Source organism: Pectinophora gossypiella, chromosome 12 (genome assembly GCF_024362695.1).
Source record: "Pectinophora gossypiella chromosome 12, ilPecGoss1.1, whole genome shotgun sequence".
Lineage (NCBI taxonomy): Eukaryota > Metazoa > Arthropoda > Insecta > Lepidoptera > Gelechiidae > Pectinophora > Pectinophora gossypiella.
This window is the reverse complement of record NC_065415.1, coordinates 12,900,575-12,926,508: the sequence shown is the minus strand read 5'-3', so window position 1 is coordinate 12,926,508 and position 25,934 is coordinate 12,900,575.

Here is a 25,934-nt window from a genome sequence, read left to right as displayed (position 1 = left end):
TTTTTTTTAAATTATTTTCAGTTCCGTACTTTTGCGACGGAAAATTCTACTTGATATCAACTCAGAATCTTGGCCTCAATCGCCCCTCAAAGTTTTCGTTACGATGTCACTAACACCCTGTATTTATGGGATTGACATAAAGTTCCCGGTTTAGGCTCGCCCTGTGATTTAAACAACTGCCATGGAGTGAGTTGGATCAGTGAGGTGCCCGTTCCTGGGAATGGTCGCACTTTGGAAACGTTCCCGGCAGGTGACTTTATTTACTCCACTCCTTCCCCATTACGACGTAATTTAACGAATTTCAGCATATTTCCCGTGACCCCACATCACTTAAGGAGCGTTATTAAAACAGATGTGTCGCACGATACAAAATGAGCTTTTATTAAACACATTTAACTCGTGGTTTTAATGATTAATGCCGTCAAAGAGACTCGTTTATGGTGCTTGAAACCATATTCAGGCTACTTACTAACTTTTTACTTATGCTATTGCAGATTTTCCTCAATGACATTCAAAACCGGGCCAGGTAGCTGTAATCTAGTAGATATTCTACTTTTTGCTATAATTTTACTTCCTTGTTATTATAGAGGTATTATGGAAACAGTTATGTACCAACCTTAACCTCAACTGTTGCAGAAGCAGAGATGGGAGCCATCGATACGGCAATGCAGGACGGCAGAGACGAGTCACCGGGACTGTAATCTGAAACCTGACCGACGGCAGCAGTAACTGTAAGTATTATTCAGAGGCGGCAGACAGGAGTCCTAGTACGGCTTTGAAATAGACTACTCTGGGCGCCATCACACTCGCGTCAGACAGAGCACTGCGGGGCGGAAGGCAAGAGGGAAATCACTGCCCTATTTTTCCATACAAAGTAGCACGGAGAATGCTACAATGATAAGAGCGTGGCTCTTAAATTAGTGATGATAAGAGTTATGTAGGCTGTTACGTGGTCTACATCAGACCTTTTTATAATTTTAAGATTAGAGTTAAGTAAGTGCTGTAATGTAAATTTCTTTTGCAACGGAAAATTCCACTTGATATCAACTCAGAATCATGGCCTGAATCGTCCCACAAAGTTTTCGTTACAATATCACGAACACCTTGTTTATTTGTTGTATTTATTGTGTATAAGGATAACGCATCAAACATATCGATGGCTTTTAACGTTACACAAAAAGTAATAATAATATAATTGTATCCGAATGAACCGGAAATACGAGTACTTTCCACGACAAACAGGAAAAGTGCAATAATAGTGTTCTTTGTGCTTTTTTCTCCCAAAAATATAAGTATAGTGAGACCGGAAAATATACTAAGGCCTCAGTCGTTCAAAAACTATGAAGAACAAATAAATTGATTGAAATGGCACGTGTAACGTTGACAGAGGTTCCCTAACCTCTGTGGCTTCGCGATCAAAGATCAAGATAGTTTATAATAATAATATATTCTAACTTCTTCTTTGACATGAAGCTCTGGGGACATCATAAATAACTTCATAATAAACTTAAGTTGACTGTTGGCGTCAGATCTGGCAACCCCCGTTGCTTAGGTACTGTTGATTGTATGGCGCATAGCAACGGGGGTGTAAAGTTAGGTTTTTTACATTATTAAAATTTTGTGATTTTTACTTTTTATTATACGTTAATACTTGGTCATCTTCGATTTCGCTCGCTAATATTGACGTATAAGTTAGTTTTTTTTTTTTTTATTGACATTTAAATATTATTGTATTGGGAGATATGCCTGTAATGATAATATTTTGGTCTGTGTAAATAAATAAATAAAAATGAGTTTTTTTTACTAAAAAACTACATCATTATTTTTGTTCGGTTTACATTTTTCACTGTCTACAGCGAACAGTGTGACACACCATTTGACTTAAAGAATAGAATAAGGAATAATATTTATAGATATTCTCCGCTCCCCACCAGCGGCTGAGCGAGGATTACCTCACCCCCGCTCGATCTTACTTTAATCTTCAATCGTACGGGCGTCAGCCGTCACACACACAGATGCGCGTCTACGATAGTGTCAATGTGTGGTGTCTGTGTATAACGACATGTTTTGTATGAAGTGTCCGGGGTATATTTACGGTGTGATTACTAAATTGAAAGTTGTACACCGTCTGTACGTCTATAGGCTAGTTTCCAACTAGTCAAATCAGTTACTTTTTACTAAACGTAATTACTATGAAATTTGTATGAAAAAGCACACTGTGAGCACAGTGTGGCGTCATGAAAAACGTGATATAATATCTAACTTATTATTACGGTTTTCTTGATTCAAATAAAAAAAAAAAAATCTTGGGTCATATATCTTTTTGCCATTCGCATTGGAGACGATGGGACCGTGGGGCCCTGAGGCGAAGTTATTTTTGAATGACATTTCGGCGCGTCTCATTGAGGCTACTGGCGATACGAGAGCTGGCAGTTATTTTGTGCAGAGAATAGGCCTGGCAGTTCAGAGGGGAAATGCTGCCAGCGTTTTGGGCGCTCTGCCTCAGTGTGGCGCGCTGGAGGAGGTTTTCTATTTATAATTAGCTCGTGTTGTTGTTTTTGTAATTTAATGTGAATAATTAATTCAAATTCATAAATAAGTTAAAGTTAAACGTGTTAGTGTTAGATTTATTAATCACAATTTTATAATTTATCTTTAACCTAGTACACGACCCAATTGTTTTATGATGAATAGATATAGACGACAAAAAAAAAAACAAGCTTAAAACGAGTGTTCACTTTAAAGACGCGGACACTTCTGTCATAATAAAATATGTTCTTTCATCTATGTCCTCCAATTTTAACTCAGTTTGAGAACCATTGTCAAAGCCATTGGCAGTCACACCCTGTGAGATTCAAGCATTGTGTCGAGTCATGATTCTCTTATCAACTATATTCTGTTGTTACAGCTGATTGTATTCCAATGCTTACGATAGAGTTAGATTGTTTACTGAAACTCAATAGGCAATCTATTTTCAATACATATTTGTTCACTACTTATTTTAAACGAATGATAATAGTATTGTTTAATTTGTTTAAACCAGACATCACGGTCCATACAATATGTATGTACCTACTTTTTTTAGAGGGGAAATGCCTATCGCATACCCTCCCACCGCGGCAGCCTAATAAACAGGGCACAGGGGTTTGGGCCCCCCGGGCCCAGCAGTTTAGGCCCGGGGGGCCCAAACCCCTGTGCCCTGTTTATCAAAACTTACAAGCCCTGTATTACAAGAAATTTTCTTGTAAACATTTTCATTATTACAAGAATTTGTTTATCAAAAATACAAATGTAAATTATATGTTACAAGTGTCTTTATTTATTTTACAAATATATTTTACAATATTTTTTGACAAACTTACTTGTAAGTAACTTGTAACTTGTGAACGTGTAGACGTGTAAGTTTTGGTATCACCGCTGTTATGCCAAGCTCCGGGGACGTTTTCGCGTTCTTGTGCGGCTTGGCGGCGATTGCCCATGGTTTGAGCACCATCTCGTGGGGGTACACATGCCCCCACCTGTGTGCCCCACCTGTGTTAACCTAATAATATTTATATAAAACAATATAACATTAAACTACAGGTCAAAGATAAATTGTAAAATGCTAATCTAGAACTAGAAGCTAAGATAACATGATTAAAAATCAATAAGTACATTATATAACTCTTCCTTTCAGAAATATTATTCATACAGGTAAATAAACAGAACTCACGTGCATTATAGGTAATGGGGTGGGTTGAACCACAGGCTTCGGGGGCTATAATAGAGAACATATTATAACAAGAAACTAAACGTTCCATTTTAGTATTTGTGGATACAGTTTTAAATAAATAATTATGAAGGTAATATTGCAATATCGTCTAGATTATGAAAATAGCACAAACTAGTTTCCAATTGTTGATAAGTACATAAACGTAGCCTAGTTAAATAACTATATAGACATATTTAGAGCTACTTATCAATATTAACTTTCTTTTTTATAAAGATAAGTATCTATATTGAGAGGGAAATGCAATATACCCTTCCACGGAAGTGACTCGCAAAGAATGACAAACCTTCCTCGCACGAATACACCATAACATCAAATGGGAAATTCGTTACAATAAGAAATATCAAGAATTTTGAATTATATTACATACTTACCTACGGTACAGCATTTCTCTTTCAAAGAGAGAAAGAAAATATTACAAGTAAGTAAATTAAATCGGAATAAATTCTGACTCGGACGGGATTTCAACCAAGCCGGGACGAACGTGTTAACGATTACACCACCGGGTGTTCCTCCTGTCCAAGCGATATTCTTTCGATCTGTCGTTATTCAATCGAGGTGTCGATCTAGAATATTGACATTCAGAATTTACCTTGAAACAGTTTTAAGACAGTAAGTAAACAGAAACTTTGTAAAAAAGGTTATTATAAGATTAGTGATTATATATATTGCGTGGATGTTACTTTTAAGAAGGCCCTGTGCCGAGGTCAAATTGTGATAAATGTTTTCTTGCCACTGGTTACCTAGAAGAAATTGCTGCTTAGCAATAAGACCGCCAGATTATACCTACTGTATCTTTTATTTGTACGTTGTGTGCAATAAAGTATATTTGTATTGTATTGATAACGAGTTTGAATTTATCAATGTGTTGTCAAAACAGGAAAAGCCAAAGTTTTGCCAAACTTGTTTACTTTGTTGCTCAATTTCCTTCAATAACCGAAGCGCTAAATGTATTAGGGCAAAGGTTAAAACAACCGGACGAATTGCTACAATACAGATTCTCACGCTAAATCCCAGAAATGACTTTGCTTTTTCACCGTTGGAGGTTGCGTAGTTCCAAACTCACGGACTCATCCCACATTACCGTGAGGAATGGCGGTCGGAGTAAAACTTATACCGCTGTTATGAAATATTTAATGCTATTTTTTCACAACAAGATACACGGAGATTTATTAAGTACTTTGGCTAACGGGCGCTTACAATTTCGGTACCCATAAATGTACCTAACGCTTAGGTTATAAAGACAAACCTAGCCTAACAGTTGACCCCGAAAAAAGTGTCATGTTCTTTTGTTTAATTTAATATTTTATTTTATTCGGTAAGGTAAGTAAAGTATAATAGATAAGGAGAGATTTACATCAGACCCCGGACATTTCATACAAAACACCTCGTTTTACACAGACACTACACATTGGCGTTATCGCACACGCGCTTCTGTGTGTGTGACGTCTGTTGCCGTACGATTGAAGACTAAACTATATCCGAGGGGGGGTGAAGTAAACCTAGCTCAGACGCTGGTGGGGAGTGGAGAGTTGCCGTTCTATACGTAGTATTTTTCCTTATTCCACACTTACATGAAAAAAAAAATATTATTATTGTAGCGTGTGATGTTAAATCCGTGATCGTGAAATCCATGAATAAATGAATATGAATATAAAACTCCGTTTCTAACTTGACAGATAGAATCCTATCCCGCGATTGGCTAAAATGTCAATGAATTGACAGCTTAGTTTATAGTTTCAACCAATCACAGCATAAGATTACGAGCTGTCTAAATACAAAACTGAGTTACACGATTAGGCCTTTGCTATCTCTTCGGTCCGAAAATGGTTTTCCCGATTTCACTCCTGTGAGCTCTAGATCTAATTTAAATTCAAATCCAATTTAAATCTTGCAGAGCTACAATTTTGAGTTTGAAACATTTTATTTATTTACTTATCTATTCGTTTTGCTGGTACGTTTGTTTTGCTTTAATCAAAGTAGCGATCTTCAGAGAATTTCCCTTGAACGATAGATATCCACAACTAAAAATTATAGTATACTTTGGTGCTAATTGTATACACCATCTAATTTTATTTTGTTATACCTGTCATTTTCTTGGCCGTTGAAAAAGAAAGGGACGGGTTATCGATATGCATACAATTTATTGGACACACGACAATTTCAGACAGAAATTTAAAAAACCCCATCCAAAATTTTATATTGGCCAATAACCCAACAGAATTTAGTTGACAGCACTCATCAAACGGGTTGCATATGAGCGAAATGCCTATTTTATTGGCCATTTTAAAATTAACAGTTGTCAATCATCCGTCCCTTTCCTTTTCGTTGGATAACAAAATTACCGGTATTACTACAAAATAAAATTAGCATGTGTCTGAAGGAATCGGAGTCTTCGTCTATCTAAAATACGAACTTCTGATAAAACGCTATCTACTTCGAAAAAAAAATAACCTCCCTTTTCTGTGGTCGGTTAATAAGAAGTCTTACTATTCATTGAAAGGCATACGAAATCAGTTTTGCTATTTTGCTCAAATAAAGCTTTAAATGGAATCAAGTCACCAATTGCTATTTTTTATTAGCATGTATTCAATTACATGCTAAATATTTATCTAAATACGTAAGTACGTTTATGTAAAGGTTACCAGCAAACGTCAAAAGAAAATTGTTTTCGTGATCAACCACATAAACCCATAATGCAGTCGAACAGCGAGGCGAAACAGTTAAACATAATTTAACCTTTATTTTTATCCTCATAAACCCCAGCAGACCAAAATACTTCCGCATTGTACGCGCCGAATTATAATCACAATTACAGAACACATTAGGGTCGAATTTTGTTTTGTTCGTTTGAAAAATTCTGATGACGCCTAATGAATTCAACGCGTAGATTATGTCACTGAATGGCATCCGAATTTTTCAAATTAACAACAGAAAAATCGACCCTCTCTTTTCTCTGATTAAAATTATTCCATAAAAAATACCGAGAAAACTGACAGCGTTTACGAAGCAGAAGATTTTTGATTCGCTGGCATGTTTAAGGTGACTTTGGTAAGCTCAAACTCGCGATGTACATCTAAAAGCACTTTCTAAAAATAAGAAAAAAACAGGAAAAGATTAAGGTAAGCGGCGGAGGCTTCTCATCTGCCACGCCATGCCTCGTGGCCGACAGCTGACGTAAGAAAAATAAATTATAAAAATAGGCCAAATGTTGATCGTTTCTGATGAACAAAATAATTACATTACTACGTCATAAGCTCACTGCTATAATTATATATTAGTCTAGTAAGAGGTATAGCCATCGCAAGATGTACTAAGTACCCACAGCTCACCGAGCTTTCTGTTAGACCAACGTGATAGATGATGAGCCGTATAGCCGTTTGTAATGGTCAAGCCGTATTAGCAAAACAAACTAATCTTCTATCGTGTGGGTTGTGAGGTGGAATACCAACCTCATCAACCCCAGTGTCAGGGTTAACTACTGAGCCGCCAAAGGCCCCAGACATGGTTCATGTAACGACTACTTACATCAGTAAGTAGTAACCGGGACCAACGGCTTAACTTATTAACAGAGCAGAGGCAGGCAGAGGCGACAAACTTTTCTTATTTCAGTTTTGTTTTTCCAAAGTGGCACTCAACAACCGGGCGTTTAGACCGTTCGAAACAACAGCGAAAGTTAATGCGGATTGTTTTTCCTTTGCAACATATTTATAAATATTTATGAGTAAACAAAGAAGATTCGCATCGCATTGTGGTTTCTCCGGCTTGTTTCACTTTAAGTAACAAATTGTTTCTAAAAATAACTTCAGAAACAAAAGCTTCCCCTCTCTATTTCTGGAGGGTTTGACTTAAAAACGTTGCGTTCAAATATTTTGACTGAACGGTATGATTATACATATAAGCCGTGATAGCCCAGTTGGTTGAACGCTTACCTCTCACTTTGAGGTCGCAGGTTAGAATCCAGCACAGACGTAAACCAATTATCATAAATGATCGTCACGTGCTCTACGGTGAAGGAAAACATCGTGAAGAAACCCACATTCTCGAGAAATGCATTTACCGATGTATGTGACCTAACCTGTTGGGCTGGTTTTCCAGACGCGGTTTGGAAGGTTAGAGAGGCAGTCGCTTCTGTAAAAAACCGGAACTGTCAAATCTTCAGGTTAGGTTAGGTTAGTTGGTGTCCGCCCTGTAGTTCCGGGCGCAAGAATAGGGCTACGGTACCCCCTGCCTGTCGTAAAAGGCGACTGAAAGGGGACACTGGAGACCGTGAGTGGTAAGGGCGGGGGCCCGAGCCGCTCTCCATACGGTCTCCGGGAGGGACGGCAATGTGACATGGCCTCGCGTTGCCGTAAAACTAGGATGGCGTAGGGGTGGGGACCTACCCCGGGACGCGCTTTTTATAGCAGGCGCGAGGGAAGCACCGGTGCGTTCGTTAGAGATCCCGGAGCTTCCCGACATGCGCAGCAGAGGGCCATCGGAGGGGTTTTAGTCGGTAAGAGTCCGACATAACCTCGTCGCTCCCCCGGGTGGCGAGGTATCCATGAGGATTTCCCCTTCGTAACCAAAAAAAAAAAAAAGGTTAGTTGGTGTGGACCCTGTGAAAAACGGGATAATGCTAGGGAGATGATGATGGTGTGATTAGATGACATGAAGAAATACGTTTCAATACCCTTCGGATTGAGCAGGGACACAATACGTCAAGAACTATTGCTATTGAAGGAGATATAGAGCATACTCCATCACGCTGCTCCACTTTGCACTGAACCATCCAGACTATTGTTCGAAAAGGTTGTTTCCTAAATTGACCGGAGCGGGTATCTCTCCTTCCGAGAAACTGTGAAAGGCACTTACAATATAAGAAATAAAAATAAAATTGCTATTCAAAATTCAAGAGATAAATTAAATTGTAAATATTTCCTTTTATTTTGGTGCAATAAAGTATATTTGAATTGTAGTGTGTTGTACATATCGGAAAACAGTTTCGCGGGCACAGAATTCCATAGCTTAGCCATTCGGATAACAAATGAGGAGGGGTGAGGTAGATCCAGCTACGCACCGATGCGAATTGGTGCGGGGCGGACAATGGTGCTAATTCCTGTAAATACCATCTAATTTTATTTTAAGTTAATCTGTCATTTTCTTATCCGCCGAAAAGGAAAGGGACGGGTAATCGACAAGCATACAATTTATGGAACACACGTCAATTTTAAGCACAAATCTAATCAACTACCGTCTAAAAATTTTACATCAGTCAATAACCCGACACAGTTAGTAGACAGCACGTCAAACGGATTGCATACCAGTGACGTACCTTTTTGATTCGCCCGGGTTATTCATTCATTTACCCATTCTTCCTAAAATTAAGAGCTGTGAATCATCCGTCCCTTTCGTTTTCGACGGATATGAAACTGACGGATATAACTTAAAATAAAATTAGGCGGTGTCTGCAAGAATCGGGGCCAATGTCCGTTCTATTCAATACTTATTATCTTTTTTGTTCTCCGGTCAAAGTGTTAAGCGATTACAATTCAAGAGTCATTTAAAATTAAAAATGAACTCCAGCTACCTAAATAGGCTTTTTATAACCATTTCATTCAAGGACGAAAAGAAAAACCTAAAAATGTTCCCAATTCCTCATAATAAACAACAATTCTAGTCGCTAGAAATTCTTTCAACCTCTTTTGGTGAGCACGAAAAATCCCTAAATAAAGAATTGTAGGCTTCGTTTTTCTCCGACCTTCACACGCCTGACTTTGATTTGGCTCTGGCCTTGGGTATTCAATCTTAGGTACCTTAGAAAATCTGGAACATTATGATTTTATTATCTGCGGTTATATTTTATTGTTGCCAAAGAAGTCAAATATTTTTTCTTGTGACATTGAGTTTGACTTTTTCATGTGATGTTAACGGCCTCCGTGGTACAGTGGTTGAGCATTGGACTCATGATCCTGAGGTCCCGGGTTCGAATCCCGGTGAGGACATATCAAAAACATCACTTTGTGATCCCTAGTTGGTTAGAATATTGTATTTTTGTTTATAAGAATCGTATAACTTTAGAATATACTTTACGTTCATATTTTTTATTGGTGCATTGCTTATGTAATACAAATAATGCACCTAATACATTTGGCTTTTAAATGTTTTGCACAACAAACATTCCGTATAAGTTTCGTCCCATTTGGCTACGCTTTTTAATAAACGACACACACGACGAATTTATTAAGGGGAGCCATATAATGCTCATAATGTTTTGTAAGTTTATAACGAATACCACCTAATTGCGACAATATTTGTTTTCCTTCGTTTTCTCTTTTAAGTGATTTGAGTTAATTTTCCTTTTATGACAACTTAAAAGAGTTATATCAGGTTTTGAAATGATATGTCTAAAATATTCCAACTTTCGCTTTGATCTCTGTAATATTATAAGTTATATTAATCTTCATTAGATGCTCATTTCCATATTATCTAGAGTTCTAAACTCCACATGTTTAAAACATACGAACTGTTAAGCGAGACTCGATATAGCGTGTGAGTTTCCTGACTTATGCCATAGTAAACAAAGAACAGTAGGTAACTTTCACACAAACTACCAAGAAACGTAGGTACAGTAGACCTACATATTATTATAATCGAAGTAACTGTGTAGTTACCAAACATGTTCTATATTTAAATTACTTATTATGTATATAATGATCGTGTAGGTTTTTAGGACTTAGTTATTACTTCAGGATTACTACACAAACTCAGAGAGTGTCTAAAAATCGATTCCCGCCCGCTTTTTAAGTCATATGTACTTAGTTTCACATTTTATATTATACAGTAACTTATGTTGAATTAATGTAAGTATAAATGTGTTTTTATCTTAAATACGACTTTTTATAAGGCAATAGCATAAATCATAAAATAAATTGAAATAAATGTCATATAAAATGCAAACCTATTAAGCGACGAGTTTACACTGCAGAAAAGGCTGTATAGCTATTTTCCATTGCCTTCTCCTACGAAAAAAAAAGATTATGAAATTAAAAAGCTTATATACCACTTAAAAGAATAAAATACGATTTTCTGCGCTGTTTAAAAACGTCAAACAAGCCACGCCGAAAGTATGCAAGTAATTCAGCTTAAATCTGAGACGGATTGGAAGTAACTTGGAGGACTTTGCTTAGCACTGGAACAAAAAATCTAGCCCAAGAAAATAGCTATTAATTACTTATAATTTTCGTACAAGATGACGTACTGTTTTCCTTATACTGTGCTCATGCTTATTATACGAAGTCATGGTAAAGTGTGTGTAACTCGCAACATCTGTTCTGTAACAAGTTTGAAACTGATTTTCTGTATGTATAAGGAAGCGAGAGTTGCATAAATATGTGAATAAGACAAAAGGTCATGACAGTGGACGAAAAGTTCTTTGCGTTTAGAAGCAATGAGGATAAAAACTACCTATTTTTCCCATCAGGGGGATAAAAAAACCGCATCAAAGCAATTCACCTAAAAAGCAATATTGCAATTTGACATTTGCGCATATAAAAGTAAGTGCGCAATGCACACAAATCTCAAAATAGCAATATTTTATTAAATAATATATTTTTACACTGTTACCCTTTGCGCCGCATTTAACTGCATAATCATAGTGTTATATTGAAAAAAATCAAAAATATTTATTTTTCAAAATTGGCTTACAAAGTTAGCGCTTTTTGAACGTCAAAAAAATTAAATTCCAAAAAAAATATTATGTAACTAGCTGTAAAACTACTACCACATCGGAATCTGTAACGCTGAGGGAAAGACGTGGCCAGAAAACCTCCCAGCACAGGGCCCTAGTCCTACTGTTTCATGTTTTCCTTTCTTTTCTTTTTTTTAATCTCTTTTTTTTATTTATTCCTGAAAGATCGGAAAGAAGAAAACTTATTTTCAATCAAAACTGTCTTTTTCCAACTGATGGCTACTTTCCTTTTTCGTAACTCATCCTTCAGACGGGATACACGTTGTTCCACGTTTTATAGCAATTTATCACGAATTTAGCTGGACAGTATGGAGAAATGTCCAAGTTCAGGAACGTTCAACAATGCTGCCGCCTAAATTTTAGCTTTTAGTTTTTATCCTCATTTTCTCGTGTTTCTAAGATAGGTTCTCAGATTATTATTATTGCGTATGGCAGACAAATATCCTGCTTGGATCAAATATCCAGCTTAAGCTCCCTTAACCAAGTCTCTGCTGCATCCGTCACACAATGCAGCTGGGCTATACCACCTGGGAACCGGTGCAGAGGGCACTCGTTCACTATGTGAGATATGGTTTGGTCCGGGTGACCACATTCGGCACATCGACACATAAAAGTTCACCTTGGCGAAAGCTGTAGCAGATACCGGCTTCTTAAAAATGGGCTACCACAGGGATCGGTATTGGCACCACTGCTCTTCAATGTTTACATTCGTGACATGCCAGAAACCAGGTTTCATAAATTTGCTTACGCAGACGATCTGGCACTAGCGTATCAGTCCCGAAGTTTTGAGGAAGGTGAGATTGCACTCTCGCAGGACCTCGACGCCATGGGAAGCTGGGTTCTCAGATATAATTAAACGATCCCGGGTCTGATGATGATCAAGTGGTCATAGGAGCTGGACAGTAAAAAGACGCAAGTTTCCCAAGTTTGGACTTGTTTACTGAGTCTTGATAAGCACTTTGGGCGTAAGTGGTTGGTATGCCGCGTCTGATGATGACCAGGTGGTCATAGTATAGGTAATAGGAAGTGGACATTAAAATGACGTTAAACCCCCGAGTTTCGGCTATTTTGATTTGTCCTGATGAGCACTCTAGCCAAGTGGCCGTAGTTGGTTGGTATACAGGGTCTGATAATTGCATTGAGGGTGACAATTTGTACGGAACCCTCGTAGCGCGAGTCAGATTCGCACTCGACCGGCTTTTTACCATTTTGGTAACCATTAATCTTATAATAAGATTTTATATAAAATATTTTTACGTCTGAGTTTGTGACAAAGTTTACAATGCGGATTACAATGTCCAGTGAACTCGTTTCTATATGCGACATATCGTGTGGGTCAGAATTGCGGGTGTATTGTTGCAAATATGAATATGTTATATACGAAAGCAATGTACCAGAATGTATCTCTAGTGAATTTCAATTCAAGGTACATTAGAGGTATCCTCATCATTGGCCACAACATCTTGACAGATGATGTAACAGTGGCTGTGTAGCTGTCACGTTTTGCCGCAGGATCTTTGTGACTTATCAGCCAATAGCAGCACGGCATCATTTGCCGCATTTCACACAAATAAAACGTGCGTGGGGCTCCCCCCCACCCCCTGTTCCTCCGAACAGGGGGTTAAAAATGCCACATCACAGCAATTCATCTGAAATAGCAATATTGCTTTTTAAGATGAATAGAATTCGATGTGGCTCCCTTTTTAACTTTTTTAACCCCCCAGTGCGATGTGAAGCCTTTTCTGCTTCGACTTGTTCAGCCAGGCATCGACAAATCGTGGCGCCACTCTGGTCTCCCAACTGTGTTTATTGAAGGTATGTTGCTTCGCTAAATATCACATAACCGTATCTTATGTATTACATTCGTTTTCAACATACACCTGCCATTCTGACCGTCACTTTATTATTATCATCATCATCAGCCCATTAACGTCCCCACTGCTGGGGCACGGACCTTCCCTATGGATGGGTAGGGAGATCGGGCCTTAAACCATCACGCGGGCCCAGTGCGGATTGATGGTTATTAACGACTACTAATGCAGCCGGGACCAACGGCTTAACGTGCCTTCCGAAGCACGGAGGAGCTCGAGATGAAAACTTTTTTTTGTGGTCACCCATCCTATGACCGGCCATTGCGAAAGTTGCTTTACTTCAACAATCGCAGGCCGAGCGCGTTAACCGCTGCACTACCGAGCTCCTCAATCTTTATTATTATAAATTCTCCCATTTCATAGAGATACATTGAATTTCACTCAAGTAGTTTTAATAAAATATTTATATCTGCAACAGTACATCCGGCGTTCTGACCCACACGACATGTTCTCTCGTTTCGTACGGTTCGATTCCTCTCAGTGAACACGTCCGTAGCTTTAAGATCCTACAAGGACTCAAAGTTATCACCCCTGGAATGCAAGTCACGTCTACGAAACAATCCCAACCGCTTCTTCAAAGCGAAGTGTACACGTGCGTAATTGCGACATGGTTCAGATACATGTTGTCAACTGAACAACAAACCACAGAGGGCGTCCCAACTCCAAATTTGAAACAATTTGGGTCAAAATAGACGGTTAGAAGTCAGATTTCCATAAAATTGTGCGTGTACAATTATGTGTATTATTATTAAGTACTTTATGTACTCGTAAGTGTATCTATCTTTCTATTTATTTTTACAAGTATTCCCATGTTGCATTATTCCGCTATAGGTATTATATAATATTAATTTATATATTATTATTATTATATATTATTATTCATTATTTTATTATTACTATTTTCTTTTTTTTTTTCTTTTTTTTTTGTTCGTGTCATTATATGTTTATTGCACCAGCCCGTGCTCCAATGCATTAACTTCTTTCACCCTAAGGTTGCCTGGCAGAAATTGCTATTTAGCAATAAGGCCGCCTGTTGTACTTATGATTTTATTCGTATGTTTATGTCCTTTGTATATGTCGTTGTGCAATAAAGTATTATCGATTGATTGATTGATTGATTAAATATCTCCTATACTTAAAGTTTCCTGGAAGAAATTACTACTTAGGAATAAGGCCACCTATTGTACTCATTCTATTTCTCTTTTGTTTTGTAGTTTGTATTTTCCTGTTGTGCAATAAAATATTTGTTATGTTATGTAATGTGTTGTATTGTATCTACGTATTATAATGATTGTTCGTTTAGTTATAGATGTTATTTATGTTTATTTAGTATTTTAATTTATAATATATACAATAAAGTATATAGTATGAGGAGCTCGGTGGCGCAGCGGTAAACGCGCTCGGTCTGCGATTGTTGAAGTTAAGCAACTTTCGCAAAGGCCGGTCATAGGATGGGTGACCACAAAAAAAAAAAAGTTTTCATCTCGAGCTACTCCGTGTTTCGGATGGCACGTTAAGCCGTTGGTCCCGGCTGCAATAGCAGTCGTTAATAACCATCAATCCGCACTAGGCCCGCGTGATCGTTTAAGGCCCGATTTCCCTATCCATCCATAGGGAAGGCCCGTGCCCCAGCAGTGGGGACGTTAATGGGCTGATGATGATATAGTATGTTAATATTGGACATTCGTACTACATCTGACGCAAGTTTTTATTTTAGTTTATTTATGTAAGGAAAACTGACAGAAATTATTTAGTTTTTTCCGTGATAAAGAGTCTTAAAATAACATATTACTTACCATGTTATTAGCTCACTTAGCTTTTTTTGGCTTATCGTCTGAAACGATATGCCAAATGTTCTGTGTCTCCAATAATAAACAGTATAAAATATTTAAGTTTTATAATTACCATAATGAAATGCTATCTACGTGGATAAAAGTCGTATGGCTATTGGTTGAAGCCCTCAATATATTTCACAGTTCGGCCGCGCAGTTCAGTTACGAAGTCGTATTCTTTATACTATGGTTCAGTATTGAAAAAGGAATATCATTATTATTAGGTATATCTTACTTGATAAGGGACTTGTCAAATACGAGCACAATTTCTGGCTTTATCTATTTTTTGTTTTCACGTTTTCGCTTTGAATCTGAGTAAGAGTCTACTTTATCTTTATATCATCTATGACAATTTCAAAGAATTCTTTGAAAAATGTTTTACCATTTCTATATTGGCCCTTTTCCAAATGGTTCCGTGTTTGGGTGTCGGCCCGACATTGTTTAATTTTTTTCATACCTGTTTTGCGTGACCTGTTGCGTAATTTTAATTTATAGTCCTTCTGAAAAGAGCATAAGTATACTTTTTGTATCAAATATAGCGTTTGACTTCAGTCTTCATAAGTGATAATGTGACATAACATAGTGTATTCAAATTAATAATAATAAAAAAAGTTTACACAGTTAAGTAAAGTAAGTAAGTAGTAAGTTGTGTTAAGTTTAGGTTAGTTAGTTTAGGTTTTAGTTGGGGTATACCGGGTGGCGACACCCAGGGAGTCCCACATAACCACGTCGCCCCCCCCCCCCCTCAGGCGGCGTGGTAAGCGTAACGCATTTCCCAACGATAAAAAAAAAGGTTTTAGTTGTTTTTGTTGTTTAGTTTAGTTTTTTTGTTTTTGTTTGGTTGTTGGTTTAGTTTTTTGGTTTAGTTTGTTTAATTCATAAATATCTTCACTGAGTAGGTAACATAGTTACACTTTGAATCAATTGAATAGTTAATATAAATTAATTAATACTAAACTCAATAAACTCATCATCATAGAGGTAAAATTAATACTAATTAATTTAGTTAATTAAGTCTGGTATAATACCTTATACTCTCTATTATGATTGTTAACTGTTGTGCTCGTCTTTTAAATTAATAAATTTTACACGACGAACGTCTCATCCGCCTAAAACTACTGCAGCCTCTCACACCCTATGTAACATAATTATCATAAGCCCACAACACGACTAATTGCGTGCTGAGAACAAAAAAACATAGAACGCATTCACCTGTCCATCTCCCGGACATGTCATGACAACCAACAGGGGAATTATGCCCTTTGTGATAGTATGAACCATTATTATTAGCGAAACCTCGCAATAGGCAAACTGGTTTCAATCCAGGTCAAAAGTTGTGGTCTCACTTTTTACAAATACAAATATACTTTATTGCACATAACATACAAAACAAGTTTTACACACATGGACGAAAGATACAGTCCACACCCACAATCATCCACACCCACACTTTATTTGTTTATTTCAGATTTTTCTAAAAGGCTTCCGTAGTTTTCACTATAAGGCGAAGATATCTACCAGCAGAACTACGTATTAAAAATGGCTTCAAGTTGCTTTTACTTGTAGCTCACTCTATTAGGGATTATGAGTACTCAGGACTCCTCACCGAGAGTGACTGCAAATATAAATTACAAACAACGGCCTCTGTGGTCCAGTGGTTGAGCGTTGGACTCACGATCCGAACGCCCCGGGTTCGAATCCCGATGGGGAGATATCACAAAATTCCCTCTGTGATCCCTAGTTTGGTTAGGTTAGGTAAGATGATCTGTGCTTCGGAAGGCACGTTTAGCCGTTAGTCCCGGTTACTACTTACTGATGTAAGTATGCAGTCGTTACATGAGTCATGTCAGGGGCCTTTGGCGGCTCAATAATAACCCTGACACCATGGTTGATGAGACTGGTATTCCACATCACAATCCACATGATAAGAAGAAGAATTACAAACAGTATAACGATGTTCAAAAACACATTGTCTAGCAAAACTATCGAGTATCTAAGATACTGTTTGTCTAAGTCAGCTGAACGTATTACTATTGAACAAAATCACGTTTGAAACAGAACACTGAGCTAAACAGAACACTTCCAACACAATCAGCAGAAACTAGTATAAGCTACACTTTGTTTAATCTTATCTTAAACTACTAAATAGTTACAAGTAAACGCTTAGGTTCTGGAAAAACTGTTTGCTTTGCGCTTCTCAATAGATAGCTACTTATGTAGAAGAATAAACATTTATACAGGTTGCTAGTGACATCGTAACGAATACTGAGAGCGATGATTCAGCTCATTATTCTGAGTTAATATCAAGTGGAATTTTTCGTCGCAAAATTCATGATTCTTTATTTATTTTTTTAATCATTTTCAATTCCATATTTTTGCGATGGAAAATTCCACTTGATATTAACTCAGAATAATGAACTGAATCATCCTTCTCAGTATTCGTTACGATGTCACTTACACCCCGTACAAGTGTTAGTGACAACGTAACGAATACTGAGGGAGATCGTTCTGAGTTGATATAATATTTGATACTTTTGCGACGGAAAATTCCACTTGATATCAGTCCGAATCATGGTCTAAATCATCCCTCAAAGTATTCGTTACGATGTCACTACCAACCTGTATAGTAGAAAGTATAACACTTGTAAATATTTATTAAAAGGAAGAATTAATATTTATTAATAGAGAACCTTTAGGGACTTATGCTCTCTGGAATAGAATGTAGAACAAGACTAACTAATACAAAAATATAGTTCTACGCTACGAATAAATAAGTTCTACGTAAGTCTATGAAAATGTAAATAGGCGTACTATTTCTAAACGTAGTAATTACATTCTCTTTGGTAATCCTGTAGGCTGTTTGACAACTTAATAAAATCAGACACTTTTTATGTAATGTTAAAATGATAATTTCCTATGGAATTAATATGAAAGTACTGGTTTGTAACATCATCAATAAAAGCGGTCTCTAACGTTACTTAATTCAAATTGGAAAATAAACCAAAAATATTTATGTAACGTTAAAGTTAATTTGCATTATAATATTATGACTTATTGTACTGAACCATAGAATAATAATAATAATACTACATGCAGAACGGCAACTCTCCGCTCCCCACCAGCGTCTGAGCTAGGTTTACCTCACCCCCTCGATCTTACTTTAGTCTTCAATCGTATGGGCGTCATTTGTCACACACGCAAATGCGTGTGTACGATAACGTCAATGTGTAGTATCTGTGTAATACGAGGGTATTTTTGTATGAAGTATCCAGAGTGTGACTGAACTGATCGTTCATTATTAAGTACTCTGGATAAACGCCTATTTGCGCCAATAGTTGCTTCCATTTAACAAATAACTTTGCGAACTTACCTCTTTAGAACTGAAATGTACAAAATATTTTTATTTCGAAAGGTAAACGACTTTGCTAAAAATAAAACAGTCTGTTTTCAGTTCTCACTAAGAGTCACTGTCGTCTGCAGTGCCCAGACACTTAAGTAAAAGACCCTAGAATTAAGTAAAATGATGGAAAACGTTTATTTTAAGCACACTTGTATTGGAAAGGTCCACAGTTTTAATACAAGTAAAATATTGAAACGGAACAGAGACCTGAAACGGACTTTAACCTCTAAGGGTCAGCGCAGAGTAAGCGGAAAAAATAATCGCGGAGGTTCGGGTAGGTAGTTTTGTTTTTGACGTGACTTATTGTAGATTTGCCGCAGATGGCATACTTGCCCGGACAAATGGGGAGTGCTGAAGGCTCTCACTCGGTACAACGTTTAAGACAACACCACGCTGGCGTGTTCGACCTTTTCCCCCACTCAGCGCATCTTTATCGACCCACTAGGGTCGATTAATTCTTTGAAGCTCTCAGACGACCCCCTGAGCTCAGGTTCGCGCTCAACTGGGCACCCTCAGGCTAAAATGTCAATGTGGTACCGGGTGAGAAACCCTCGGCGCTCCCCATTTGTCCGGCCAAGTAGTCAATGCCATTTGCTGTAAATCTATACTTATAATAAATCTGTAGAGAGGTCAATTCTGTACATTAAATATTTTTTCAAAATAACTATCAGGGGGTGATAAGTGATCGATACTGATGCCAAAAATGCAATCAGTAAAATTTTTGTCTGTCTGTCTGTCTGTCTGTCTGTCTGTATGTTCCTTATAGAAACAAAAACTACTGGACGGATTTTAATGAAACTTGGTACAATTATTCTTCACACTCCTGGACAGGTCATAGTATACTTTTCATCACGCTACAATCAATAGGAGCAGAGTAGTGAAGGGAAATCCTTTTGTATGAAAAATCTAAACCACTCAAGTTAGACGTTTGAAATTTGGCATGCAGGTACCTTAGATAACGTAGAGGTGCACTAAGAAAGGAATTCCCGAAATTCCCACGGGAACGGGAATTAGCGGAAAAATATTTTTGTATGAAAAATCTAAACCATTCAAGTTAGATGTTTGAAATTTGTCATGCAGGTACCTTAGATACCGTAGAGGTGTACTAAGAAAGGAATTCCCGAAATTCCCACGGGAACGCGAATTAGCGGGAAAATCCTTTTGTATGAAAAATCTAAACCACTCAAGTTAGACGTTTGAAATTTGGCATGCAGGTACCATAGGTACCGTAGAGGTGCACTAAGAAAGGAATTCCCATAATTCTCACGGGAACGGGAATTAGCGGGAAATACCTTTTGTATGAAAAATCTAAACCACTCAAGTTAGACATTTGAAATTTAGCATGCAGATACCTTAGGTACCGTGGAGGTGCACTAAGAAAGGAATTCCCGAAATTCTCACGAGAACGGGAATTAGCGGGAAAATCCTTTTGTATGAAAAATCTAAACCACTCAAGTTAGACGTTTGAAATTTGTCATGCAGGTACCTTAGGTACCGTGGAGGTGCACTAAGAAAGGAATTCCCGAAATTCCCACGGGAACGGGAATTAACGGGAAAATCCTTTTGTATGAAAAATCTAAACCATTCAAGTAAGATGTTTAAAATTTGGCACGCAGGTACCTTAGACACCGTAGAGGTGTACTAAGAAAGGAATTCCCGAAATTCCCACGGGAACGGGAATTAGCGGGAAAATCCTTTTGTATGAAAAATCTAAACCACTCAAGTTAGACGTTTGAAATTTAGCATGCAGGTACTTTAGTAAACTTAAAGCTTAGTTGCAACAGGATATTACAAAATTCCCACGGGAACGGTAGTTAGCGGGAAAAAACATTTGTATGAAAAAATCAAATCTAAATAAAAGGAGAAACTGACTGACTCAGTGACTGACATATCAACGCATAGCCTGAACGGCTAAATGTAGGCATTTGAAATTTGGAAGGGACATAGCTTAGGTACCGTAGAGGTGCACTAAGAAAGGAATTCCCGGAATTCCCACGGGAACGGAAATTAGCGGGAAAATCCTTTTGTATGAAAAATCTAAACCGCTTAAGTTAGACGCTTGAAATTTGGCATGCAGGTACCTTAGTTAACTTAAACGTTAGTTGCAACAGGATATTGCAAAATTCCCACGGAAACGGGAGTTAGCGGGAAAAAAACATTTGTATGAAAAAATCGAAACCGCGTAAGATAGATGTTTTCAATTCAATTCAATTAAATTATTTATTGCATTCCATGTAGTACAATGGGGTGTTACATAGGCATAGGAACTAAAACATGGACCCTGTAGGGCACAGCAACGTTGAAGGGAAGAGAGGAAGTGTGTATTAAAACAATCAATTAAAAAAAAATCAATTCAATCAATTGATTCAATCTAGCATGCATGCATACCTTAGTAAATATAAAGTTTATTTTTGGCTGTATTTTGAAAAATGGGAGTTATTGGGAAAAAAATTGTATGAAAAAATCTAAACTGCATAAGTTAGATGCTTGAAATTTGATATGCACTCCCACACACACAAAGATCTCTCTCTTATATAACACGCCACGCGGACGAAGTCGCGGGCAAAAGCTAGTCTACAATAAATCACGTCAAAAAAAAGCTGTCCGTAGTTTGGATAGGACAAATAATAATATACTGCAAGCGAAAATCAGGCGATTATCCGATCGATAAGATGATTGTTTGTTTTAAGCACCTTAAGCCGTTGGTCTCGGCTACTACTTACGGTTACTTACTTACTCGCTTATTTCACGCTGTAGGTACGTAGTAGTTACATGAGTCGCAGGTATTTGTTGCAAAAAAATGTGCTTTAAAACAAAGAATTGAAAGCATCATCATCATGACAATGCATAAAGCCATGCAACCTCCGCTCCGGTGTAATAGACAAGTTAAAAACATTTTAAATTTTCATGCTTGAATTTTATTTTAATGAGAATTTATTTTGACAGGTTATCAGAAACTTATCGGCTATAACTTCTACCGCGTCAGGCATGTCTGACTCTTAGACCTCATTCACATCAGACGGGGCGCGGGAAACGCTAGAAAATTCGAGCTAATAGTGGAGAGTGCCTAGCCAAAATGTATTAGACATAAGACACACATACACACACACACACACACATAAACACACAAGCACTCGCACATACACACACACACACGCACGCACGCACGCACGCACGCACGCACGCAAACACGCACGCACGCACGCACGCACGCACGCACGCACACACAGACACACACACAGACACAGACACACACACACACACACACACACACACACACACACACACACACACACACACAGGGAAGCCTCATGTACTGTTGTAAAAGATTTACATAAATAAAACTATTTTTATTTGGACGGTATGACGTACGCTGCATGTTATGGGTACGTGAAATATGTGCATAGCGCATGCCTGGCCACGAATATGAAGGTATTGCGATGCGATGTGTGTGGCGCATGGCGTGCGGGGCACATGCCTCGCAGTGTTTGTTTTCAGTTTAATACACGTGACTAGGCCCTCAGAACTACTACGAGAAGCATTAAAACGATCTAACACCTTCAGAGAAACATCACGGGCGAGATAGGTTTGCAACGAAATAGATCAGAATAGATCTTGTAGTCGATCAAGGGGTTTAAATAACCCACTTTAAAGCAATTCATCTAAAAAGCAATTTGACATTTGCGTGTATACAAATAAATGCGCAATCTCAACAAATGACTCTCTCTCTCTCTCTCTCTCTCTCTCCTTGGCATTTATTATTCCCGTCTGATGGTGGGGTCTGCCTTCTTCGTACTTCTTTTCCATTTCGCTCTATCAGACGTGTCGTTCTCGGAGACATTGCACATGCACAGGTCCTTTTTGATCATATCCGCCCATCTTGTTTGTTAACAAATGACAAATAGCAATATTGTGTTTTCGATTAATAGCTTCATTGTGGCCCTTTTAGAAAGAAAGAAAGATTTATTATTTAGGACACCACAGACACGGATTACATATATTATATACATTATAATGACATCACATCAGAAGTCAACGCACACACGACTTTTTTAAACCCTCAGTTGACCTTCCCGCGCCCGCTTCCGCTGGTAATGTGAACAGATAGATGGCTATCATAAGTCGAACTACCACACTCTACTACTTGCCCGGAATGATAATAGGGTAAAACGTTCCACGTCATTCTTTTCCCACCCACGACCACGAATACCCAAATTAACCCTTCATAAAATAAACATTATAAATCTACTTTAGAAAAGCGGGCTGACTAATTGACTGTTTAACGAAATGAAATTGTAAGGGATGCTTACTAAAACAACTCGTTCTCGCTAACATCCCCTTGGCTAAGTTGGCTATCAAATAATGTTTGATTGAATTCTCATCGGGAAAATGGATTGATTATTCTGTTGACCTTTGATTTCCCTTTAATTGTTCTATTGACGTAGAGGGCCCTGAATTTGGGTTAATAGGGATGCTCATCTTGTTTTGAGTCCGTAGGGATCAATATTCAGATGTTCCGTGTACGGAATCCGCATGTTTTCGCAGATTGTCCACACGTCACGTGAAACTGAGCACCGTGCATTCATCATCATCATCATCAGCCCATTAACGTTCCCACTGCTGGGGCACGGACCTTCTCTATGGATGGGTAGGGAGAACGGGCCTCAAACCATCACGCGGGCCCAGTGCGGATTGATGGTTATTTACGACTGCTAATGCAGCCGGGACCAACGGCTTAACGTGCCTTCCGAAGCTCGGAGGAGCTCGAGATGTTTTTTTTTTATTTTGTGGTCACCCATCCAATGACGGGCCTTTGCGAAAGTTGCTTTACTTCAACAATCGCAGACCGAGCGCGTCAACCGCTGCGCCACCGAGCTCCTCAATAAGAAATAAGTTTTTCTAGCCTAGTCTCCCAAACTAGGCGAACCCGTATCTTGAGAGACAGTGCATTCCCAATGTATGTAGTTATAAACTAATTGAGCAGCGGTAACACTAAGGTATTAAAGGAATCAATATATGTATGTAGCAGAGTACATATTCTGCACAAACTTACTGGCCTTTCTTTTTAACTGTCAATTATTTTAAATTTCGAAATTCTCATTCCATTCCGCATTTCATTTCATTTTACGCTGACTCATTGCATCTTCGACCTTCAAAGCAACATATACTTCTTAGCTCTGGCCGTGCTCTCTAATTTTGTATCTTATATCTAGGCATCGTTATAATTTATTTGTGAAGTGCTATTAATAAACTGGATATTCCTGTTGGCGTTACTATTTTCGTCGTTATTACTAATCATCCCACTACTCTGCCGGCACGTCGGGTCTCCATCCCCACCCATCGAGGCGCATGTGTGTCGTGGGAATGTGTGGAAGTAGCCTGTGCTTGTATGTGTGTGAGTAATTACTTTGTCATATATTGCAACAATATTTCGTGCCGTTTCAAAAACATTTCAAGCCAACTATAACCAGCAAGTCCTAGTTTTTTATTGAATTTGTGTTTGATTTTTAATTTTTCGCAGAAAAGAAATGCTTCTCTGCGGACATCCCGAGATTCTTTTTTTTTGACGTAACTTATTGTAGATTTGCCGCAGATGGCATTAATTACTTGGCCGGACAAATGGGGAGCGCTGAAGGCTCTCACCCAGTACAACGTTTAAGACAACAGGCCTGAGGGTGCCCAGTTGGGCGCGAACCTCGGCTCATCGGACATCCCGAGGAGTAAGGGACTTTTTATTTGCAATTTTTATTATTTTTTGACAAGACCACTTTCTAGCTCTTGTCGTAATGTAGACTTGCGTCCGAAACGTTTCACGGTATTTCCTGTTTTCAAATGATTTCTCAAGGTTCGTCTTGGTATTTTGTACTGTACATCTTAGAAGCGGTATACAACTCGCCCCGTTCTACTGCCGCCATAGCAGCACGTAGATCTTCTTCTTCAGTATTTCAGTATTATGTTGGTTGGCAATAATGTCAATGTATGATATAAGTAATATTTTAGAAGAATCATCGAAAAAACTCTTGACACGCATATCTTTATAAGCGTGTCGGACACCCACATCACACTGAATGCTGATATCTTCACTTTACATATATGTATAATGGGGTGTCAGCGTAATCATTTGATAGTATAACCCTTGTCAATTGTCAAATTATTCGATTCGAGGAAGATATATATAGTGATTTTTGTTTTTATAGCACTTACTCGTGCTTAGGGAAACCTCTAGTTTTTCATTTAAGAAGATATAGTTTATAAGTACATGTGATATTTTTTTTATACTGTAACAATTGCCGTGCAGAGATCGCTGATGGCTGTGTAGCTGTGGTATGCTGAGCTGAGCTGCTATTTATTATTTCTAAATATTACGCAATTATTTTCATTAACAATCAGAATAATACTCCTTGATGGTTTAAAGTAAGTATAATCTACCAAGGAGACCCAATCATAAATTGATACAGGCATAATTTAAACTTCTTACGTTCGGTACATTTTTAGTCTGTGGATTTTATGAAGAAAAGTGAAGATTGTTTCTTGTTATTTTTCTTGGCGGCAGCGGCAATTGAAAAAAAATGTAAAATTAATAATAGCGCAATTTCATATTTAATTTAGCTTTCCCCTTTTACAATGTATTACAATAGATGAGATATACGTGCAGGTGTCCCAGATCGCTATGTGTTCAAATGGAAAAATGGAACAAACCGGGAAGCATCAAAACATTTTGAAATGGATACTGGACATTCAAGACAGTTTTAAATTCAAAAGCTTTGCAATGTTACAAAATGTTCAAAATTTTGATTTGTTTGACCAAAAATAGCTTTAACAAACATAAGCTACGTAAATGTCTACAAAATTAACACAATTTTATTTTTAAGATTGAAGTGAATAAAAATGATAATTTGCTATCGCGACCTGAAGTCGGTTATCGTTGGGTGATCCTTTGCGTCTCTAGCCGCTATTTAAAACAATACATCTAGATAATATTACCTTCAAAACGATCAAAATTATTACAATGTGATAAATTTGTGGTTCATTTCGTCGCTGAATTTAAGGAATTGTATTTATAACACAGTATGCGAGCGTTGAAGTCGAAAGTGAGTTATTTTATGATAGTGCAAAATCCGTGAGTGTAAATCTTATCAGGAGAGGATGACTTTAGCTGTGACATTTCATATTTAGAACATTTTATATTTGGAGCTATTATTGGGACAAGTTTTGCATGAATTTTGGAGTCAGCATTATTAAAACTCGTCAATTTTTAGTCCAAAAACCAGTCTTTGTATTTGAGAATCTAGGACCTGCGCTGGAAAGAAACACTTTAGCTCAAATAAATTCA